Source organism: Bufo bufo, chromosome 3 (assembly GCF_905171765.1).
Source record: "Bufo bufo chromosome 3, aBufBuf1.1, whole genome shotgun sequence".
NCBI classification, from domain to species: Eukaryota; Metazoa; Chordata; class Amphibia; order Anura; family Bufonidae; genus Bufo; species Bufo bufo.
In genome coordinates this window covers 161,575,946-161,599,265 of record NC_053391.1, presented here as the reverse complement: position 1 = coordinate 161,599,265, position 23,320 = coordinate 161,575,946, and positions in this window count along the sequence as shown.

The window sequence follows — 23,320 nt, the reverse complement described above, 5'->3', positions numbered from 1 at the left end:
TTCAGCATTGTAGTTATATGTTTTAAAGCCCTTTTGTGAAGTGTATAAGTGGAAAAAAGATAAATATATTTGCTGTTCAGCGATGCAGTTATATGTTCTAAAGCCTTTTGTGGAGTGTATTAGTGAAAAAAAAAATAAGGGCCTATTTGCCGTTGTAAAAGTGGTAAAGTTATGTGTTCTGAAGCCCTTTTTGTCGTGTATTAGTGGCAAAAGAAAAATATATTTGCGTTCAGCGGTGCAGTTATATGTTCTAAAGACCTTTTTTGCATGTATTAGTGGCACACAAAAAGTATTTGCCGTTGTGTGGTGAAGTAAGAAAATTACAGCCCTTTTTGGCTTGGATTAGTGTAAAAAAAAGGGCTTATTAGCCGTTGTGTGGTAAAGAGAGAAAATTACTGACTTTTTTGGGGTATTTTAATTTCCTTTTTATTTATTCATTTGATCTAACAGTATGTCACACAAAGAAGTGGCAGGCCCTGCACAGGGGAGTGGCAGGGGCCTAAATGTTTTTGGCGCAGGCACAGGTTGCAGTAGAGTAAGGGGGAGTGGCATCAGGAGTCGCAGCAAGAGGCCTGAGCTCCCAGTGTCATCTAGCAGTAGTGATAAGGAGAGTGGAGTGGGAGCTGGTGTTGCAAGCGGTGAGGCTCCTGACCCAGAGACAGTTGAGGAGGACATCAGTGACGTGTAGACAGTACTCAATGAGGATGATGTACAGTAGCTGATCACACTTGGGAGCCGGGTGAATTAGGGGCTTCATCATCATCGGGAGAAGAGGGTGGCAGCTTGCCCGTGAGGCAGCGGTGGAGCCAGCAAGTCTCTAGCGTGGCCGGGAGTCAGCAGGGTAGCAGTAATGGGAGGTCGGTAACCAAACGTGCCCAGGGTAGACCACCCACTTCGTAGGAGCCTACCTGCACGGAAAGTAGTGGTGCACGGGTTCACAGAAGCAGCGGCGGGAGTAGTCAGTCAGTGCATAGTGTTGGGGGTAAAATCACCTACTCGGCGATGTGGCAGTTTTTTTGTTAAGGAGGTGAACATGGCCATATGTAGAATCTGTGGGCAGAAGGTGAAGCGTGAACAGGGTGCCAATGTTGGCACCACAGCCCTGCGTCAACATATGCAGCATCACCATAAAGTGTCCTGGGAGAACCGTGGCTCAGATGTGCTGGTCCAGCCTGCCACAGCAACCGCTTCATCACCCAGTGGCACACACCCAGTTTCAGACAGTCAAGGCTCCACCAACTCAGCCAAAGGGAGCTGTCTGTCCTTCCCATCATCTGCTGGTCTTGATGCTCCTCCTCCTACTCTTTGTCAGTCATTCCGTCAGCAATTCATCACCGAAGTGATTGCCAAGCGACAACAGTATGCATGCACTCATCCAACGGCGCAGAAGCTGAACGTGCTCCTGTCCAAGTTGCTGGCGCTGCAGTCCCTCCCTTTCCAAGTGGTGGACTCTGCACCTTTCAGATAACTGATGGCTTGTGCCGAGCCGAGGTGGAGAGCCCCAAGCCGTCATTTCTTTGACAAAAAGGCAGTACCAGCCCTGCACAAATATGTAGAACAGAAGGTGGGCCAGTCCTTAATCCTGTCGGTGTTTGCCAAAGTGCACGGCAGTGCCAACGTGTGGAGCTACAGGGACAATACATGTCCTTTATGGCCCACTGGGTGAATGTGGTTCCAGCACAGCCACACCAGCAACTTGGCCAGGTGACACCGCTTCCGCCTCCACGTTCTCACGCCGTTGGTCCTGCGACAATGTCTGCCTCTGCCTCCTCATCCTCCACCGTGTCCTCAGCCTCCACTGCAGGGACAATTCACAGTGCCCCTCCAGCATAGCACATGTGCAGGGCATGGCGGTGTCACACTGTTCTGCACCTCGTTTGCCTGGGATAACGGAGTCAGACAGGGGAGGAACTGCTCCGTGTCCTTCATCAAGAAATCGAATCCTGGCTTTCTCCGAGACAACTGAAAATTGGAACCATGGTGACCGACAACGAGAAGAACATGTTGTCGGTGCTGCATCAATGAGGGCTGAGCCATGCACCCTGCATGGTACACGTGTTCAATCTGGTTGTCAAGCGGTTCTTGAAGTCTTCCACCCATCTGCAAGACATCCTAAAAATAGCCAGGAAACTTTGCATGCACTGCAGCCACTCGTACACCGCAAAGCACCCCCTCCTTAAGCTGCAGCGGCAGAAAGGCATCACCAACATAGGCTGATATGCAATGTTTCCACTTGTTGGAATTCCACCCTTCATATGTTGGACCGACTATACGAACAGAGAAAGGTCATCAACGATTTCTTGATGATCCAAGCGGACAGGAGTACTCTTTAGTGTAACTTCGATGTCAGCCAGTGGCAGCTCAGTGACACCTGCCATTTGCTCAGGCCCTTTGAGGAGGCCACATTATTTGTCTGTCGCCAGGACTACAGGATGGACAACATAATTCCACTGCTTCATGTCCTGGAACAGATGATGGTAAATCTGGCTGGTCAGGGGATTGGAGACTTGGCGCCTGCATCTCATGGCCGCATCAGCCTTATGGGGGCTGAACTGGATGAGGAGGAGCTACAGGGTAATGAGGAAGATGAGGCAGAAGACCCAGACACACCGTGGCAGTATGAAGTGGAGATGGAGGCAGGGACTCCCTCCGAGTCACTTGCACAAATGGCCCAATGCATGCTCACTTGATTGCATAGTGACAGCCAAATTTTCACCATTTGGCAGAGGGATGACTTCTGTCTCTCCACCTTGTTGGATCCTTGCTACCTGTCCAAAATGGTGGCCCTTTTTACACCCGCTGAGAGGGAGGACAAACTGAACTACTATAGAGACATCCTATGTAGTGAGTTGGCCTCTGCCTATCTGTGCCATCATCCATCCTCTTGCAGGTCTGACCGGGGGGGCCTTCTACGCTCACGTTCCTCTGCCATGTCTGCTGTGGCAGGGTGGGGGGTTAGAGCAGTTCCAGCTCAATCAGCAGCAAGTGTCTAGCGCTTAGAGTCACTTATGAGCATCTTTCATCGCCCGCCTATTGAAGAAACTACTCACCAGCAGCAGCAGCTAGACCTGGAGCAGGACCTGAACCAGCAGGTATTGGCATACTTGGACAGTACCCTGCCACCCCACATTGAAGATCCGTTGGACTACTGGGCAGCCAAACTGGATTTGTGGCCGCAACTAGCAGAGTGCCACAACTAGCAGAGTTTGCCCTGGAAAAGCTGTCCTGCCTGGCCAGTAGTGTGTCATCAGAGTGGGTGTTTAGTGCTGTGGGGGCCATAGTTACTCCAAGAAAATCTCACCTGTCCACCCAAAATGTGGAGCTTTGTCAAGATAAATAAGGCATGGATCAGCCACGATTTCCACCCACCAATGCCTGATGCATCAGACTAGATCATCCATAGTGCCACACCAACACTTTGACAAAAGAGACCAGTTTCTTCTGGCCACCTGCCTCAGCTACTATTCTGATGCTGCCACCTGCCTGATGCCACACATTTGATTCCAAGTGCTCCTTCTTTCACCCACTATCTTCAACTGTGCCGCTCTGTGGCCTCCTGATGCTGCCTCCACCTCCACACTGTCATTGTGCCACTCTGTGGCCTCCTCCTGATGCTTCCACCTCACAACTATGTCATAGGGCCACTCTGTGGACTTCTCATGCTGTTCCCACTTTCCCCACTTTGTGACTGGGCCACTATTTTGCCTTTCGGCCTGACTGACATCATCATATATTTGACCCTTCTTCTGATTTGTCAGAAGGAAAGAAAAATGAGACGCACAATGGATCCTGTCTGTGTATCAGCTGTAAGGCCTGTATGGTCCCATCAGAATTGGCTTGTGATTTGGTAGCCAAAAGCAGGAGTGTGCACAAAACACAGAAGGCATGCAAATATTCCATTCACGTGTCATCTCTGTTTTGGATCCTCTCTGTTTTTTTTCTGGCATTAGCAATACTAATGGATTACTGACAAAATGCTGACAGAGTGTAGGCGGATGCTCATCAGACAGGATCCGTTTTTTGGGGGTTATTGTTCTGATAGATCAGAGGAAGGGCAAAATGATCAGTGATATCAACACAAACTTACTGCTAACACCCTCTCCACTCTTTCGGGGGGCTCTACTTGTATAAGCATTTAATAGAACAGGTTCTGTAGAAATCTATGTGGAATCAGCTGACAACGGTGTAAAAGGAGTGCGCTTCTTCTTGGCGCTATCATATACCTGTAAGGTTAAGTTCATACTTGAGTTATTTGGTCAGTTTTGGCCCCGTGACTGCCCTAATAAGTGAAGTGTGCAGTGATTCTAAGAGCGACACCTGTCATCTGTATATTAGAATCACGTAGTGATCACGCACTCTATCTAATACTGACGGGTTTTGGGTGCACGTCTTGGTGCGTTCCTTGCTCCACCTCTTGGAACAGGTAAGTGTTTAACAATTTAGACAGCACTCCAATATTGATTAAATGCTTTTTATTAGCCTTTTTAGAACTGAGGCAACGTTTCGGGCAAAAGGCATGCCCTTTTGCCCGAAATGTTGCCTCAGTTCTAAAAAGGACCACTATGTCCGGCTAATAAAAAGCATTTAATCAATATTGGAGTGCTGTCTAAATTGTTAAACACTTACCTGTCATCTGTATGTCATACTGAATCACAGTATTATTTCACTACCAAAGCAGACTCCCTATGCGTGTTACTACAAGGCAGTGTTCTACATTACTATAAAGGCTCTGCAGCCAGGAAATAACAGTTATTTAACGCGATTCGCCTAGAAAAAATTGGCGAACTGGCCGAATCGAATTTTCAAAAAATACGCTCATCTCTACTAATAATGACCCAGAAATTTTTTTGGTGCATTTTTTTGGTGTTCTAAGTAATGCAATAAATACATGTAAAAAAAAATGTGTTAAAGTCATATAAGCGCAAAGTTTCCAAAGTTTTTTTACTCCATCTTCTAATACGTTTATAGCTCATTTATCTATTTCTTTATGCAGTTCAGATATTACTCCTGCTTCCTGGAGGTTACATTCGATCCAGACCTCTCTTTTATCTTGTATAATCAGTCACATACCAGGCTATGCTGTCTACGCTTTAAGGATATATGCTGCATCCAACCTTGTTCGACTAATGATACTACTAAATCACTTACTCATGTTCACTTTATTCGTGGCCTTCACTGTTGTATTATTGCTTTGCCTTCAACTATGGAACTGACTCCTCTTTCATCTAATGTGAATGTGACAGCCAGGCTAACAATTATGTCAAATAGTGTGACAAATATTTCTGTCCTCCAACCATTACTGCATTGACTATCTGTTCATTCCTGCAGTACAGAGTATAGCTCTTCTTCCCACCTATAGGGCTCTTCACAATTCTGAACCTCCCTACATTTTTAATCTGTGGTTGTCATCCTACTCATGCTCACTGATCTGCCAATGCAACGCATGCTTTCTTTTATTATCACAACCTCTTATCCTTGCCTCCAGGGCTTCTATTGAATTCATCACAAAGTACATATCTTGCCTTGCTAGCACTGAGGACCAGATATGACTAAATAAAGTATCTGTACATTTTCACAGTATTTTTCCCCAGTGAGTTTTCTTTCAGTACTTTGGTTTTCTACTACTCTTCAAAAACATACTATTTGTTTATGTTACAGCCATGTTCCAGAGATTTGTTGCTGGCGAGACTTTGTGTGGAATTTATGGGATATCCTGCTTTGGGCCTTCTACAGGAGGATGCCAGATTTTGGTCCCCAGAATAGCAGAAGTAGTGCTGATGCTGGTTTGTCACCAGGACAGTTGTTAGAATGTGATAGACCAGAGGGTTAAATGTCAATTAGGACAGGGTGTGAATTTCTACACGTAGGTAAGGCAATTCACCCCTAAATAGGTCATCAGGTCTGACATAATCTTCAGGTTTTGGTTGATGGTGTCGTGCAGGCAGAACAGATGAACCGTGGGCCAATCCAGCAGCATAGGAGAAAGCATCCTGGTTCTAGGGATGAGTCCATAGGGCAATATAAGCAACAGAATACATAAATTTTTATGTAATAGGTATATTACATTTTAGGGCACACATATTCTTTGGAATCTCAAACATCTAGCCACTATTTGTGACCAATGTAGAATAAACCAGCAGAGGCTGAGGCACAGTATTGTACAATCCATACCCCCAGCAGCTGCAAACCTTTTTTTTGTCAAGAAGAATTGTAACTTTATGTCAGTCACTAATAATGGTGCTTCTTGCCAGTTACTCAGTGACTGACATGAAGTTCACCTACCTATTAGAGAAAAACGTTTCTGGAGCTCGTATTATACTCTACAGTACTGTGATTTAATAGTTGCAGATCCTTGCCTTAAAGAATAAGTGGATGATTCATACTAATCAATAAATGACTGACATGAAGTCACCGCTTCTAAACCAAGGTTTCATAGCAATCGAGATGGATAATGTCCTCAAGTCATCTTGGAATTCCAGGACCTAATCTTATGATATTCCTATGTGTTACAGTAAGTGGCACATGTTTTCATATACTGGTAATCGTGAAAAAGGCTGAATTGTAATACCCTTTGTAGATGTATAGATCTCTCCAGTGAAGTCTTGATGACAATAGACAGCACACATCTGTTTTGAGTGGTTTAGTGTGGGAAAATTGCCGTCGTACAAATGTCCATGTCGTATAATCAGTTATTCGTTTGAGGTTTGCTTTCAGAAATGTATACTGTATCGCCCAGTGCTTGCATGACTAAGCATGCAGCATATTTGCAGCAATTAATATTTACTAGTTTTAATCACACACACAATAAGATATTCTGGATGTTATAGCTGAACACATCATGCCGTATCAAATAAATATGAAAGATTTCAGATTAGTGGTAGCATGGTCACTTCAGCTCCCACTGAAAGGTAAGGATCCTTCTGGATAGTGTTGAGCAAAGCAAAGCATTTGAAGTGGAATTCGGTCCGAAGTTTAGGATAACGTTGTTTTGCAACTAATCTGAATTTCCTCGCGCTTCCTGGTAACAAATCAGGTTTTCCTAAAATGGCAGCTGCCCTTGCTGCAAAGTGAAAGTAAGTGTAGAGGAGAAAAGCCTGGGAAATTAAGATCACTCATAATGGCTTGCAGCCAGCAAATCCGCCTATAGCCATCCCCTGTGATGTCACAGACCTATAAACCCTCATCCCGGGCGGTCTCTGCTATTGTCCTGTGAGCTGAGCACAGGGAGAGAGACGTGGCAAGCGCTCATGTGCTAGGGACAGTGCTGCTGAAAAGGATTAATAGAAGAATATTGGAGAGGGAGAGTGCAGGGAGACATTCTGGGGGACATTTATGAAGCCCTCTACACTAGAGTTGAGCGGACACCTGGATGTTCGGGTTCGGCAGGTTCGGCCGAACTTGAAAAAAAAGTTCGGGTTCGGGACCCGAACTTGACCCCGAACCCGAACCCCATTGAAGTCAATGAGGACCCAAACTTTTGGCCACTAAAATGGCTCTAAAATAGTCCTGGAAAGGGCTAGAGGGCTGCAAAAGGCATCAAAATGTGCTTAAGAGCATGACAACTGTTCTGCAAACAAATGTGGATAGGGAAATGACTTAAAATAACATAAAATACCGAAAAATCAAAAATAACTATATGGATCTAGGAGTAGGAGGATGAGGAGGCGGTGGATGGGTGGATGTGGCGGTGTAGGTTGACGTGGCGGTGAAGGAGGAATAGGTAGCCAACACTGATTTGTGTTATTTTTTTATTTGGTATCCCCCAAAATATTGGGACATATAACAAAATAAAACTAAGAATAAGTGCACTTGAGTACAAGAATGGATGGTTGAGGCTGGTATAAATGTCTATTCTGCACAAGGTACGGACAAGTACTGTGGGATCCATGCCTGGTTCATTTTAATAAATGTAAGCTTGTCCACATTGGCTGCGGCCTGTGATAATGCTCTCTGCCGTGCTAAACACACGTTCACACTATACACTGGCTGCAGGGCAGGTCAGCACCTCCAAGGCTGACAAAGCTTTTCCACATTTGGGTCATGCTAACCCTGCCTTCTCAGGTGCTGGTGGTGCCCCAGCTGCGTTGGCGACCTCATCCTCTGCCTTCGCCTTGTGCTTCCACAGTGCCCCCGCTGTCAGATGGGAATGCTATCATCAGCGTGCGCTTGTAGTCGCGCATCTTCTGATCAGTAACAGATGTTTTCACTATATTTAGTTCCCTGTCAGCAATGCAGAGCAGGGGTTCATGTCACCCAGCAATAGAACAGAGGATTTTGAGAGATTTAGGCCCATGTCACCCAGGCACAGCAGGGGTTCATTCACGGCAAAAGGGGGTTCATGTCACCCAGATATATAACAGAGGATTTTGAGAGATTTAGGCCCCTGTTACCCAGGCACAGCAGGGGTTCATTCACGGCAAAAGGGGGATCTTGTCACCCAGCAATAGAACAGAGGATTTTGAGAGATTTAGGCCCCTGTCACCCAGGCACAGCAGGGGTTCATTCACGGCAAAAGGGGGTTCATGTCACCCAGCAATACAACAGACGATTTTGAGAGATTTAGGCCCCTGTCACCCAGGCACAGCAGGGGTTCATTCACGGCAAAAGGGGGTTCTTGTCACCCAGCAATACAACAGAGGATTTTGAGAGATTTAGGCCCCTGTCACCCAGGCACAGCAGGGGTTCATTCACGGCAAAAGGGGGTTCATGTCACCCAGCAATACAACAGACGATTTTGAGAGATTTAGGCCCCTGTCACCCAGGCACAGCAGGGGTTCATTCACGGCAAAAGGGGGTTCTTGTCACCCAGCAATACAACAGAGGATTTTGAGAGATTTAGGCCCCTGTCACCCAGGCACAGCAGGGGTTTGTATATGCCAAAAATGGTAAAATGTCACCCGACAATTGAAAATAAGAATTTTTTCAATTTAGGGCACTAAAATTGGCACTTTTGTGAATTAAAATGGCTCTAAAATAGTCCTTGAAAAGGCTAGAGGGATGTAAAAGGCAGTAAAATGTGCTTAAGAGCATGGCAACTGCTCTGCAAACAAATGTGGATAGGGAAATAACTTACAATGAAATAAAATATTTAAAAATTACAAATTATTAACCTGCAACTCAGAGAAGGAGGTGGATATGGAGGTTGAGGAGGCGGTGAATGTGGTGTTGTAGGTGGAGGCAGCAATGGAAGAGAAGGAGGTAGCCAACAATGTTTTTTTTTTTTTTTTTTATTGGGGTAGGTAGCCCCCAAAATATTGGGACAAATAAAAAAAAAGAAAACAAAGAATCATTGCACTTGACTTGAGTACAAGAATGTATGTTTGATGGTGGTATAAATGTCTATTCTGCGCAAGGTACAGACAAGTCTTGTGGGATCCAAGCCTGGTTAATTTTAATGAACGTGAGCTTGTCCACGTTGGCTGTGGACAGGCGGCTGCGTCTGTCTGTAATGACGCCTCCTGCCGTGCTAAATACACTTTCAGAGAGTACACTGGCTGCAGGGCAGGTCAGCACCTCCAAGGCATACAGGGCAAGCTCTGGCCATGTGGACAATTTGTAGACCCAGATGTTGAATGGGGCAGAACCATCAGTCAGTGCGTGTAGTCGTGTGCACAGGTACTGTTCCACCATGTTGTTAAAATGCTGCCTCCTGCTAACACACTCCATATCAGCAGTTGGGGCCGGTTGTTGCGGCGAGGTGACAATGCTTATCCACATGTCGGCCATGCTAACCCTGCCTTCTGAGGTGCTGGCGCTGACACAGCTGCGTTGGTGACCTCTTCCTCCTCCCCTGCCTTCGCCTTGTGCTTCCACTTGTCCCCCGGCGTCAGACGGGAATGCTCTCAGGAGCGCGTCTACCAGTGTGCGCCTGTAGTCGCACATCTTCCGATCACGCTCCAGTGAGGGAATTAAGGACGGCACATTGTCTTTGTAACGGGGATCCAGCAGGGTGGCCACCCAGTAGTCAGCACACGTTAAAATGTGGGCAACTCTGCAGTCGTTGCGCAGGCACTGCAGCATGTAGTCGCTCATGTGTGCCAGGCTGCCCAGAGGTAAGTTCAAGCTGTCCTCTGTGGGAGACGTATCGTCTGCGTCCTCCGTATCCCCCCAGCCACGCATCAGTGATGGGCCCGAGCTGCGTTGGATGCCACCCCGCTGTGAACATGCTTCATCCCCATCCTCATCCTCCTCGTTCTCCAGTAGTGGGCCCTGGCTGGCCAAATTTGTACCTGGCCTTTTCTGTAGCAAAAATCCTCTTTCTGAGCCACTTCTAAAAGACTGGTCTGAAAGTGTTAGAGATGACCCCTCTTCCTCCTCCTCGTCCTGTGCCACATCCTCTTCCATCATTGCCCTAAGTGTTTTCTCAAGGAGACATAGAAGTGGTATTGTAACGCTGATAACGGTGTCATCGCCACTGGCCATGTTGGTGGAGTACTCGAAACAGCGCAACAGGGCACACAGGTCTCGCATAGAGGCCCAGTCATTGGTGGTGAAGTGGTGCTGTTCCGCAGTGCGACTCACCCGTGCGTGCTGCAGCTGAAACTCCACTATGGCCTGCTGCTGCTCGCACAGTTTCTCCAGCATGTGCAAGATAGAGTTCCACCTGGTGGGCACGTCACATATGAGGCGGTGAGCGGGAAGTCTGAAGTTACGCTGTAGAGCACACAGCCGAGCGGCGGCAGGATGAGAATGCCGGAAGCGCGCACAGACGGCCCGCACTTTATGCAGCAGCTCTGACATGTCGGGGTAGTTGTGAATGAATTTCTGCAACACCAAATATAGCACATGCACCAGGCAAGGGATGTGCGTCAAACCGGCTAGTCCCAGAGCTGCAACGAGATTTCGCCCATTATCGCACACCACCAGGCCGGGCTTGAGGCTTACTGGCAGCAACCACTCGTCGGTCTGTTGTTCTATACCCCGCCACAACTCCTGCGCGGTGTGGGGCCTGTCCCCCAAACACATTGGTTTCAGAACAGCCTGCTGACGTTTACCCCTGGCTGTGCTGAAGTTGGTGGTGAAGGTCTGTCGCTGACCGGATGAGGAGGTGGTAGAAGAGGAGGAGGAAGCCGAGTAGGAAGAGGAGGCAACAGGAGGCAAAGAATGATGCCCTGCGATCCTTGGCGGCGGAAGGACGTGCGCCAAACAGCTCTCCGCCTGGGATCCACCCACCACTACATTTACCCAGTGTGCAGTTAGGGAGATATAGCGTCCCTGGCCGTTCTTACTGGTCCACGTATCGGTGGTTGCGCAGTGCACACTTGATTTTATCCGATACTTGGTTGTGCAGGGAGGGCACGGCTCTCCTGGAGAAGTAGTGGCGGCTGGGAACGACGTACTGTGGAACAGCAAGCGACATGAGCTGTTTGAAGCTGTCCGTCTCCACCAGCCTGAATGACAGCATTTCAAAGGCCAGTAGTTTAGAAATGCTGGCATTCAGGGCCAGGGATCGAGGGTGGCTAGGTGGGAATTTACGCTTTCTCTCAAAGGTTTGTGAGATGGAGAGATGAACGATTCCGTGTGACATGGTGGAGATGCTTGGTAACGGAGGTGGTGTTGTTGGTGGCACATCCTCTGTTTGCTGGGTGGCAGGTGCCAACGTTCCTCCAGAGGCGGAGGAAGAGGCCGAGGCAGCAGCAGAAGAGGGAGCAGGAGGGGCCTGAGCCATTTCTTGGTTTTGAAGGTGCTTACTCCACTGCAGCCCGTGTCTCGCATGTAGATGCCTGGTCATGCAGGTTGTGCTAAGGTTCAGAACGTTAATGCCTTGCTTCAGGCTCTGATGGCACAGCGTGCAAACCACTCAGGTCTTGTCGTCAGCACTTTGTGTGAAGAAATGCCATGCCAGGGAACTCCTTGAAGCTGCCTTTGGTGTGCTCGGTCCCTGTTGACGGTGGCCAGTAGCAGGCGAACTGTTTTGGCGACGGCTGCTCTGCTTTTGCACCCTGCTCCCGCTTTTGCTACGCTGTTGGCTCGGTCTCACCACTGCCTCTTCCTCCGAACTCTGAAAGTCAGTGGCACGACCTTCATTCCATGTGGGGTCTAGGACCTCATCGTCCCCTGCATCGTCTTCCACCCAGTCTTCCTCCCTGACCTCCTTTTCGGTCTGCACACTGCAGAAAGACGCAGCAGTTGGCACCTGTGTTTCATCATCATCAGAGACGTTCTGAGGTGGTATTCCCATGTCCTCATCATCAGGAAACATAAGTGGTTTTGCGTCAGTGCATTCTATGTCTTCCATCGCTGGGGAAGGGCTAGGTGGATGCCCTTGGGAAACCCTGCCAGCAGAGTCTTCAAACAGCATAAGAGACTGCTGCATGACTTGAGGCTCAGACAGGTTCCCCGATATGCACGGGGGTGATGTGACAGACTGATGGGCATGGGTTTCAGGCACCACATGTCCACTTTCTGCAGAAGACTGAGTGGGAGATAATGTGAACGTGCTGGATCCACTGTCGGCCACCCAATTGACTAGCGCCTGTACTTGCTCAGGCCTTACCATCCTTAGAACAGCATTAGGCCCTACCAAATATCGCTGTAGATTCTGGCGGCTACTGGGACCTGAGGTAGTAGGTTCAGTAGGACATGTAGCTGTGGTAGAACGGCCACGTCCTCTCCCTGCACCAGAGGCTTCACCAACACCACGACCATGACCGTGTCCCTTATTAGATGTTTGCCACATAGCTAGCGTTCACAAAGCAAAGTAAAAAAGTGGTTAAGTATGTTAAAAATAATTAACCGCCAATATAAATCCTGATGTAGTGTATTGCACTCTATTTTTTTTTTTAAACTCTACATGACAGTGGTATTTGTGGCCTAAATTTGACAGTCACCTATGCACATGTAATCACAGATGTGCAGTATATGAAAAAACGTTTTTTTTTCACCACAGTATCCTAATAGCCGTATTTGTGGCCTAAATGTGACAGTCACCTATGCAAGTGTAATCCCAGATGTGCAGTATATCAGAGGGATTTTTCACCACAGTATCCTAAAAGCCTTATTTGTGGCCTAAATGTGACAGTCACTTATGCACGTGTAATCCCAGATGTGCAGTATATCAGAGGCTTTTTTCACCCCAGTATGCCAAAGCCGTATTTATGGCCTAAATATGACAGTCACTTATGCTTGTCTAATCCCAGATGTGCAGTATATTAGAGGGTTTTTTCACCCCAGTAAGCAAAAAGCCGTATTTCTGGCCTAAATGTGACAGTCACTTATGCATGTGTCATCCCAGATGTGCAGTATATCAGAGGCTTTTTTCACCTCAGTATGCCAAACCCGTATTTATGGCCTAAATGTGACAGTCACTTATGCACGTGTAATCTCAGATGTGCACTATATTTAACAGATGTATTTTTTTAACCCCAGTAAGCAAAAAGCTGTATTTCTGGACTTGCAGACATGCAGATAGCCTGTGCTGGTGCACTATCGTTGCATAAAATTGCCGATCATGTATTAATATTGACTAACTGAAGAAAAAAAAGTTAGTTTTCATTAGTAGTTGGCTCATGGCAGGCTTAAAAAATTGTGCACTGCACCCACAAAACACTTTTTCTGTAGATCGCTGAGTACAAAAAACAGTTCTTGATAAGATTTCTCCCTGATCTCTCCCTCACAGCAGCTGCAGCCTCTCCCTACACTAATCCGAGCAGAGTGACGGGCGGCGCAACGTGACTCCAGCTTAAATAGAGGCTGGGTCACATGCTGCAGTTGGCTAATCACAGCCATGCCAATAGTAGGCATGGCTTTGATGGCCTTTTGGGGCAAGTGGTATGACGCTTGTTGATTGGCTGCTGTGCAGCCTTTCAAAAAGTGCAATAAAAATCGCCGAACACCTAACCCGAACCCGAACTTTTACGTAAATGTTCGGGTCCAGGTGCCGAAAACCCTAAAGTTCGGGTTCGCTCAACTCTACTCTACACCACAATTGTGGTGTTAAAAAGTTGCACATTAAGGCGCACAGCACCTGTGCACCTTAATTTGCGACTTTTTGAGGTTCTCTGCATTTTTCTGAAGTGCAGATAAATGGGGCGTGGCTTCGCAGAAGGGGCCGAGGCTTCATGCCGCCACATTTACTATAACTTTTGCCAGAAAGTGGTTATAGCTAGCGTAGACGTCATTTTCTGGTGCATGGCAGGGCAGAGGTGCGCCTAATTTATTAAGAGGCTTCTGCCTCTTAAGAAATTAGATGCATCTCACGCCAGTGTAGGGAGATCTATTGATTTATTTATTCTTACATCAGCCATATACTAAGATATGTAATTTTATACCAATAAAATGGAAGCCTTTATTATTCCACTGCCAGCATATTAACCAATACCATCCAGTCTGCACCCCTTAGGTGGGCCAAGTCTAAATGATGACCAATCCTCATCTTTTGCTGTCTTTACTTCTTCCAAATCATCCTTCAAAGTCTCCATGTCCTAGAAAAGTCAGCAAGATGCAGTGAGAGGAGGATGTGGATGTTCCTGATGACATATTCTCATTGATATTAGATAATGTGGAAAAGGAGGAAAAGCAGATGGCAGAAGAAGGGCTCCTACCTGTAGAGCAGGAGAGCGCTGGGATTGGAGAAGTGGATATACCTAAGCTGATTTATATTCTGTGTTTACTGTCAAATAATCTGCAGGAGATTGTAGGCAAGAACAGCAATAATTTCCATATTGTGCTCCCACCTAACCAGCCAAACCCCATACCAGCAACAGCCCCATTTTAAAGGTGAGCCATTAACAATGAAAATGGACTATACAGTGCGGTCTTCATTATTAAATGAAATGCAGCTGTGGGCTTATTGGCCGTGCAGTTCCTCACCGCAGCATAGCAGCAACCCACTTGTAACACAGCTGCTCCGTGTGGATGTACTCTAACACAGAGTGGCCTGGGTATACCTGATTTATAGCGATTCATGATGACTTAATTCAGAACAAATCTAATTTCTTGGTTAATTTCAGTGAAATTGTCAAATCAAATTGTTAAAAACTTCGCTCATCTCTACTTCTGGATATAGTATTAAAAAAAATAATCAATAATTAAGGTTCAGAGACAAAACAATTACAAAAATATTCAACCAACACCTATGTTTTACATGGCCATCTGCTGCAGGCACATCTATTGAACCAGAACATTAATTTAAAGGGCATCTGTCAGCAAGTTTGTACCTGTGAAACTGGCTGACCTGTTGCTGGGAAAATGATGGTTTTACTGTATGAAAATGAGCCTCTAGGAGCAACGGGGGCATTACCATTACACCTAGAGGCTCTGCTCTCTCTGCAACTTCCGCGCCCTCTCCATTTTCATTGACATTGTCAGGAGTGATTTTCACTGTATGGCCCTGTCAATCAAAGTGTAGAGGGTGTGGCAGTTGCAGAGAGTGCAGAGCCTCTAGAAGTAACAGCAACACACCCGTTGCTCCTAGAGGCTCATTGGCAAATATTAAAAACTCATTTTCCTCTACCAGTCACATATTAAGATGGGACCAACACAGATGCCTTCAGCTGCCAAGAGCACATACAACAGGTCAGCCAGTTTCATAGGTACAAATCTTCTCCCTTTAAGATACTGTATATATCTTTAAGGAGGATCTGTCACTTCTTCTGGCGTGTGTTATTGTACATTTTTCTATTTCCCATCAAATAACAATTCCTGAACATCTCTTCTTAGAACTCTGCATTGAACCATGCCTACATTACTCCAGCTGGAAATCTAAGAATAAATTGAGAAATGGGTGTTTCTATTCCCCATATTAATAGGGTATATTCCTAAACATTTGCATTAGTACTGTGGTGCTATTAAACATTTTTGGATTGCATTAATTAATCAGGTACAACAGGGCCTTAAATGTCATAATACCTGATGAGGTCTCAATAGCAGATACAATGTGCAAAAATATTGTAAATGTCAATTCTTCCAGATGATAGTAACTAGGGATGAGCAAATTGACTTTAGATGCTTCATCTGAAGTCGATTTGCATAAAACGTTGTTGTAATACTGTACGGAGCGGGCGCTCCTTACAGTATTAGAATGTATTGGCTCCGATGAGCCGAAGTTATTTCTTCGCGAAATCTCGCGAGACTTTGTGTTTAACTTTTAAATTTATTATTACTGTAAAAAACCTTGATACCGAACTCGGATTCGGTTTCAAGTGGTACCTTGGAACCAAACCCGAATTCAGTATCAAGGTTTTTTACAGTAATAATAAATTCACTAAGTAATAACTTCGGTTCATTGGAGCCAATCCATTCTAATACTATACGGAGCTCCCGCTCCGTACAGTATTATTACAACAAAGTTTTATACGAATCGACTTTGGATGAAGCTGCCAAAGTCGATTCGCTCATCCCTAATAGTAATGTGATAATGACTTGCTATATTGTTGAACTGAGTTTCCCTTTAAATGTCCTTTGATCAGTCATTAAATACATACTTTATGAAAAGGGCACGTAGATTGTATTCTGGATTCCCTACCATAAAATTTACTGCGCTGTTGAAGTCAGTACAAGGTTGATGGATACCCTCCTTAATGAAATTACTGTGGAATGTAGGAAATGTAATAAGTATTTGCAATGGTAGCAGAGTTTTGAGAAGCACTGATTAGTGTACACATTGAGGTTATAGGTCAATGCTGTTTCAGACAGGTGAAAACTTTAGAGTGGAGGTAGCAGCTGTACTTAAGGCTTCTTTATCTCCATTCACTTTATGAGTGTGTTTAGAGGATAATAGACTGTAGAAACTGGCAACACAGTAAACCAACACTGGATGCAATCACATCTAGAACCCCACTAGAGTTCATAATGGGATACCACAGAAACTGAGGGTTCACAAAGGGCACTGTTTCCTCATTCTAGAGCTACTACAAAGACCATAACACTAAGGCCTCATGCACACAGCCATTCTGCAATTTGCGGTCTCCAATGCACAGGCCCCATCCGTGGGGCAGCAGCGATGGATCCAGACCCATTCAACTTGAATGGGTCCTTGATCCGTCCGCACCGTAAAAAATTAGAACAAGTTATATTTTTTTGCAGTGCGGAGGCAAGGACCACGGAAACATGCCGTAGTTCTTCTGTGGGGTTCCGTGCCTCCGTTCCGCACCGCAGCTCCGGATTGAGGACCCATTCAAGTGAATGGATCCGCATCTGTGATGCAGGGAGCACATGGCCGGTGCCAGCATATAGCGGACCCACTGTACGGACCACGGCCGGCAACAGCCTTGCGCATGAGGCCTAAGGATTTTTTTTTGTTTCTATTTAATATAACCGGATCCAGATGAAACAGATGCATCCACATGTATTACATGAAACAGAAACTTTTATTCAGGTTTTAAGATCCTGTGCTGGATCTCAAAACATGAATAAAAACTGTTGATGTCAAAATAGCCTAACAAAGCTAGAACCAGCCCTGTACATTCATTTGAAGAGGGCAGTTGAAGGACTGTACTAAGCATTAGAGATGGCCTTGCGGTTCGCCCGGCGGTCGTTTCGCGGCGAACTTTGCATGTTTGCGATTCGCCGAACATGTGAACATATGGAGAAATTCACGCCCGCCATATTCTTTTACATTATGAAGAACTTTGACCCATGACACATCCATCAGGTGGTACAGGACAGCCAATTGAGACATTTCAGCACATGGACATACCCCCTACCTTATAAATAAACCTGATCTGGCCGCCATTTTACATTCAGTGTTTTGCTGTGTGGAGCAGGGACAGGCTGTTAGGGACACCAAACGCTAGCTAATAGGGCCACAAAAGTCCTTTTAAGGACTGGTATAGGTGTGCTATCGATAGGTGTGATACACAGAGGGGTGCAATATACTTATAATATACTTTAAAAATGAGTCAAAAACACATAGATAGATCTATATAGTGATCACCTGGAAGTCAGGGGCTTAGGGGCTAGGGGCTTGCTAGGGGCTTACTAGGGCCATTTTATATAGGGTAAGGTTCCGGACGGGGTCGCTCTTATCAGGGCGGGTGGTCTGTGGTTAGGCTATCAGGGCCAGAATAGCACCCCCTGTAGGGCAATATCAGGGACAGTTCTTTGCCCAGGGATAGATGGTTTTTGCTTTCCCTCCGGGATTCATGGATGTGCACTGGAACCCCCTGGATTGTGGTAGGACATATGGTTTCTGATTTGGTGCCGCCGAGCACTTGTTATTGCCTACCACATCTATGCTTTTTGCTTAAAGGGGTTCAGCACTTTGTTTTAACTGATGATCTATCCTCTGGATAGATCATCAGTATCTGATCGGCGGGAGTCCAACACCCGAGACCCCCACCGATCAGCTGTTCGAGAAGGCAGCGGCGCTCTAGCAGCGCCGCCGCCTTCTCGCTATTTACCACTGGCCCAGTGACGTCACGAGGCCAGCGGTAAACAGCGAGAAGGCCGCGGCGCTGCTGGGGCGCCGCTGCCTTCTCAAACAGCTGATCGGCAGGGGTCCCGGGTGTCGGACCCCCGCCGATCAGATGCTGATGATCTATCCTGAGGATAGATCATCAGTTAAAACAAAGTGCAGAACCCCTTTAACTTTAATATTTTTGAGGGATATCTTTTCCATTCACACGTCCACAAAATGGGTCCGCATCCGTTCCGCAATTTTGCTGAAGCGGTGCAGACTCATTGATTTTCAATGGGGCCGGAACGTGCTGTCCTCATCCGCATTTGCGGATACGCACTTCCGCATCTGTGCTTCCCTTTCCGCAAAAAAATAGAACATGTCCTCTTCTTGTCCACAATTGCAGACAAGATAGGGCATTTTCAATTATAGTGCCGGCGATGTGCGGTCCGCAAATTGAGGAATGCACATTGCCGGTGTCCGTGTTTTGCGGATCCGCAAAACACTTACGGACGTGTGAATGGACCCTCATAGTAAAATGATTAAAAGCTACGTTTTATCTTTATGTATATTCTAATAGATTGCCTTCCTTGTACAATGTTATAATATACTTCCTATGTTAGAAAGTATATTATAGTGCATTTGTATTGTGCGGCAGTTGTGTGCGGTTCTGCTGCGATACTGCAGGTATATAGAGGGACAAGCGTTATTGGAACAAATAATTTCCACTGGTGTGATATTCCAGTCGCCCCCCAAAAAAACTGATTGAAGCGGGGTGTTATATACCAATATACTTTCTTTATAGTGCATTTGGGTACTGTATAGTGCATTTGCGCATGCGCGTACGCGTACGCGAAAATTATATTGCCGACATTTCGCATTGCAAAAAATAATGAATGGAGATCGCAAATTCCAATAATACATCTGGTATGTCACTGTCCATGTTGTGGGACTATTTGTGCACTTCTAGTAATTATTTCTTGGCTGCAAATATGAGCTGAAGGTTTTTCAGGTTCGCCTGCCATCAAAATGAATGGGACCCGCCACAAACTTGCGGTTTGCGAACATTTGATCCTGGCAGATGTTTGTCCATCACTACTAAGCATATGCATCTGCTTGAGTGAGATGGACAGAGGAACTATAAAAAGAGCAAACAGCAGGTGGCGTTGTATAGATAGATTTTTTTGAAAAACTCAGTCACTATGCAAAATTTTTAATAACATGCAGTTACAAAAGTATTCCGTTTCAGGTGCTGGTTTAAAAAAGGCAGAATATTTTTGTGGGACAACCACTATGAAATACATTTAAAGATTTTTGAGCTGGACAACTAAGCTTGTTCTAAACCATGAGACAAATTACAACAATGTGTCTGACGTCAATATGGTATTCATTGCCCTGTAAATGTACCTGGGCTTAGACTTCACAAATAAATCAGAACTGTATAAATAATTGAAATCTAAAGTCTACATGGAGTTTTCTAGTCTGCTTTTCAACCCACCCATGTTAATGATTTACCATTCTTTTAATCTTGACATAAAAATCTGTTCCACAATCTGAAAAAGTAAAATGATACATTGTATAAATATTACAGGTAATCAGTCCAGGCCGTTGAGGGTTTTATTACTAGAGCCATGTGAATGAATGTCTGTGTCATGCAATATAACTACAGTAACTGGCACACAAAATCATTTATCCCTATGCACTTTACAAGGTATTAGTCTAAACAAGGTCTAACACTAACTAAAATATTTAGAAAGGCTGATAGCAGACACTTTTGTATGCTGCACTGAAAAAACATGCAAATAGGGAAACAAGTCTACCCTTTCATTGTAAATAATTTATAGCTGGTAACGAATAGTCACTAATTGTAAGAATTTGGAAGCAAATTACAAAAAGCGGTGTAAATATTCCCAGGCCGACCAGGTGTTTCCCATTTGACTGAATACCTAGGTTTACAAATCTTCACGTGTATTTGTACATAAAGTACAACAGATGTAACAGAGCTAAATATGTCATTTGTTTCTTTATTGCATTGCCTTCATGGGTTTTTCTATGCCGTAAAAGTGTGATCAAAGGGCTTGACCTCTCCAAGAAGAAAGTGGTTTGTTTGTGATCCTCAGCTGTTGTCTTTATCCATTGAATGAGAAACATCCAGTGACTACATTTTAAAAAAATAAATAGCGGTCTTAAACGGGGTATTCCAGTTTTAACAATTACATGTATTTATTTAGAGAATAGGAGGCTGAACAATTTTCTAATATACTCCTATTTAAAATGTTTATTTTATCCATACAGTAGCCTGCCCGTTTTAAAATGCATCCACACAGAGCGGGATAGGACTAAACATGGAGCCAGTTATGTGACCTTCACAAGTAACATGTGACCTGGCTTTTATTTAATTGTCCAGTTATCTAACAAGTGAATAATAATGTACCGAGAAGCAGAACATATATAGTATATACAGTATTACTACCTGTAGCAGCATCTCATCAGGTCAGTTACTGTGTGTGTGTGTGTTTTTTACACTAAATTTCATTAACAATATGACAACATCATGTAGAAACAGGAAGCCATTTTACATCACCTAGAGACAGGCTGACATATAAATAGAGACAATAGACAATGTGAGAAAAAAAACAAATGAATCGCACATCCACTGCAAATGCTATGATCTCATCCCTGCATTTCTGCAGGAGAGAGCACTAAATAGCGCATGTGTACCACCTCCTATGCTGCATGCGATTTTAATTAGCCTAGTACTCTGCAGTAGGGGTTAAATTAGCCTATCTTGCTCTCAGTTGGAGTTCCTGTGAACTTCTGAGGAGGTGAGCTTTGACAACTGTTCACATGGTGCGTTGCTGCACGGGGGCCACTGTGCTGTTTTTCTGGCTGGTTGGTGGGGCTTAGAGCTAGGTTTGGCATGGTCAGGCAGCAGGGGTGCTGTTTGGCCGCTGGGCCCCGCCGCCGGCTGTGATGGTGCCCGTGATTGCCGTGCAGCGCTGTGCCAATGTTAGGTTAGGACCCACTCATAGAAGCAAACTTGGCGTGGTGAGTGGGCTTATGCCTTTTGATCAAAATGTACACTAATGCCTCATTTAGCATTCAGCATAGGAGGTGGTACACATGCGCTATTTAGTGCTGTCTCCTGCAGAAATGCAGGGATGAGATCATAGCATTAGCAGTGGATGTGCGATTCATTTCTTTTTTTCTCACGCTGTTTATATATAGAGACAGTTATGTTGTTATTTTAATAGTCACAATAAAATCATTATTCCAACACTAGACCTATTTAATTATAACATGGATGTGTCCTGTGTGCTGACCCAGCACATATATGTCATGTAGCACTTACTGAACGTCAGAAATGACATGATGTGTAGGATTTTACATGACTGATACCATGTTTCAGTTAGGCTATGGATGCATTATGCAGGACTGATACATGGGCTATACCATTCTACTGCATATAAGGGTCAACTGCCTGATATAAGAAAGGTATATATGCAGAATTTTAAATACATGTATATTACAAAATTGTATGATCTCCTATTATATAAACAAATACATAAAAATAACCGAAATACCCCTTCAAATTGATCAGTCACCATTTTTAACCTCTAAGTGTGAGATCACTGGCAGGACGCAGCCTATTGTTCAACACAGGTGGACGTGGCTTGAGCTTGTGCAGTCAGCCACACAGCTTGGTCTCACAGTCAATTTTGTCCTCAAGGATCCTTCAAAACACATAGGATTCTAGACTAGCATCATTAGGTCAATTGAGGCAACTATTATGGTGACGTCATCATGGCAGCACAGAATTGGTGAGTTTTCTTCAATCAAGAGGGCCGTAATGGCCTCTACGTGATGAAATGTCACAGTCATATTGTTGTTTGACCGTGACGCGGTTGCCGTGCAGACTCGTTGCTGGTGGCAACGTGTAGTTTTTGTTTTGCATGTGCAATTCCCCTTTAAGGTGTGCCTCCCTGCTGTTAGGTGTGCTAGGGGTTAATCTTCTAGCTAGTGGGGATTATGGTGTCCTGGGTGTGGCCGCAAGCTTGTTATATACCTGTGGCTTGCAGAGTGGGGGCAGTAGTTCAACAGCCTTGTTTGGTGATGGAGCTCTGCTCCTTGCCTGGGTGATTCTGCCCAGTCCTTGAGGGCCACCTTATTGGACATAAATTGTCTTTCCTTATGTTTGCTTCTGGTTCCCTACCTCACTTGTTATTTGTTAGGTGTGGGTTTATGTTCAGGGTGTGTTGTACGTCTTCATGGTTGTTACATGTCTGGGCTGTTGTTGGTGTTTGTCCCTACATGTATGTTTGACGTTTGCCCTGTATATTGTAGCCTGTTTGCAGCGCTGCTTGAGACGTAATGCACTGTGTGAGCATGGGGGGCTCTGGCAGAGTTGGTATGCTGGATTCCTGTGTGGGTTGTTTGTACTGTGACCTGCTGTGTGTTTGGGCTCCTGTATTTATGCACAGGTTCCAGTTGTGGAGGCTTCGGCAGGTAAGTGAGTTGTCATGTTGTTCTTACCTGCCGATCCTCTTGCTGTGAATGGTCTCTCCTTTTCCCTTTGTTGCTAGGCCTGTGGAGACTCTGGTTCATCCATGTCTTGGATGAACCTGGTTGTCTCTGGTCCCTGTCCTAACCTCAGGGAAATTCTGGGATTTCAGGGTTCTGAGGTTCCAGCGTATGGGCCCTCCTACCTTATGGGTCGGCTCATACAGTTAGGAGAACAGGGTCAGATTTAGAGATGCCTTAGGAGGTGACCTGCCCTCCTTTTCCGGCGTACTGGCCTAGCAGCTACACTTTATCTCTTTACATTGTACGGTGGAGGGTTTCCCCCACTCCCCATTGTGACAAGAAATGGATGAGGTGAGTATTTTTTTTTTTTTTGTTTTAACCCATGACTAACCCCCTTAAAGGGCTGGATGTGACTCTCAGATGCCGCGGTCGCTGTTCCCCTTCAGTGCGCCCGCTCCT